The sequence below is a fragment of the Pygoscelis adeliae genome, unplaced genomic scaffold, assembly GCF_000699105.1.
Source record: "Pygoscelis adeliae isolate BGI_AS28 unplaced genomic scaffold, ASM69910v1 Scaffold187, whole genome shotgun sequence".
Classification (NCBI taxonomy): Eukaryota; Metazoa; Chordata; class Aves; order Sphenisciformes; family Spheniscidae; genus Pygoscelis; species Pygoscelis adeliae.
The window spans coordinates 624,744-626,497 of record NW_008825103.1 but is presented as its reverse complement, the minus strand read 5'-3'; positions in this window follow the sequence as shown (position 1 = coordinate 626,497).

The window sequence follows — 1,754 nt, the reverse complement described above, 5'->3', positions numbered from 1 at the left end:
GTGTGTGTGTGAGTGTGTGTGTGTGTGTGTGTCAAATGAAACGTTGTTGGAAACTATGTGGAGCACCGATGGAGCGATGAATCACGGGGGCAGGTGATCTGCGATGAATTAATGCCTCTCCTGGAGCGGGTCCAGCCCCGAGATCATCCCGGCTGCTCCGTGCCGCACAGCGGCCTCGAAAAATCGGATGCGCCGGGTCTGGTTCCCAGTTCCTCTTATCCCCGTCCTGATCCCCTGAGGGGGATATTACCCTCGCCAGGTTTGCAACGCTCTCTCTCGGGGGCGGGTGTCCCCAAACCCCTGCGGCAGCAGCAGTCCGGGGGGGGTTTTTTCCCCCATGCCATGGGTCGGGTCGGCCCCGCTTGCATCCGGAGCTGGTCCCAGGACTCCGGGATGCTCCATCCCTGCTCCGGCCGCTGGGCACGGCCCTTCCTTTCAAGCTCCGACGTTGTCATTACCGCAGTCATTCGTCTTTAAAGAATCGCATTAGAGAAATTAGAGCCGGTTGTAGCTTCAATCCCTGCAATCAGCCCATTTCCTTTTGCTAAGGAACGCGGCATTAAATGCCAATAGATTATTACAAGCCCATAGAAGCCAGGAAGCAGCTGGGAGGGACGGCTCGAAAAGATTTAGATTTTGAGGTTTATTGTGTGAAAGGAATTACGAAACGCGTTGGAAAAACTCATTTGGCATAAAAAAAATCACTTTAAAAGCAAGCGCTATTCAGAGGAATGCTCCGAGCGGAGACCCGCTCCTCCTGCCTTTTTCTTGACTAGGGTGTTATCCGGCAAATAAATTGAGTCTTGGGGAACACGCCTCCCTGAATAAACTGATTTTGCAGAGGTGAACTGGGCTCCCGAGCGGGGCAGGAGGATGAGACAGACCCCTCATTTTGCACATACAGTCGCTTCCTTCATCCAGCCGGGCAGGCAGCAGATGGGGAAGGTGGACAGATGTGCCCGGCTATTTTTAGGCTGAACGCTGCTTTTAATTTCGTCTTAACCGCCGAGAATTCGGGTACTTAGCAAAAAAGCTGGATGAGAGGGGGAATTGAAATGCAGGCGCACCAAAAAAGATTAAAAAGCATCAGCTGCCGGTACGGGGCTTTAACCGAAACCCTGGGCGAACTCGGGCTGGCCGGGCAGGGTCGGGCAGGACCGCATCGCCCAGGAAAAGGGAATCTGGCCGGGGGGGGTTGTCCCGGCTCCGTTTCCCTTGTTCTATTTTGGTTGCTTCTCCCCCCTCGCTCTCTCCTGCCTTTGAAACGGAGTTTCAATTCCTTGCAGAAACGATGGAAATGACCGCTTAGAAAGAAATATTACAAGGGAAAGCCGTGAAGAGTTTGAGCTGCTCCGAACTGGTTGGGAAAGCGCGGCAGGGAGCAGGCAGACGGGTTGGGTAACTCCTGCCCCAGGGCTGCTAAGACCGGCTCTTCTGGGAGCCGGGAGCCGGGCAGCAGGAGCTGTTCCGGAGGACCAGGCGGGCGTAGGACGTGCCACGGCCCTCGTAGGGCTCCTTGCGACGCCCGGCTGCAGGCCTTTGCACGGCTTCGGCCCTCGAATGCCCAGATGGAGCCGGGAGAAGGGAGCCGGGATGGAGGATGAGGAGGAAGGAGGGATGGCGGAGGCAGATCCCGGCCCCTCCCTGGGATAATGCGGGCAGAGGCTTCCCAAAGCTTCGGGGTGCAGCGAGCACCCCCCCCCCCCCCCCCCCCCCTCACCCCCCCCCCGGGCCCGGGGGCGGGCGGCCCCGGC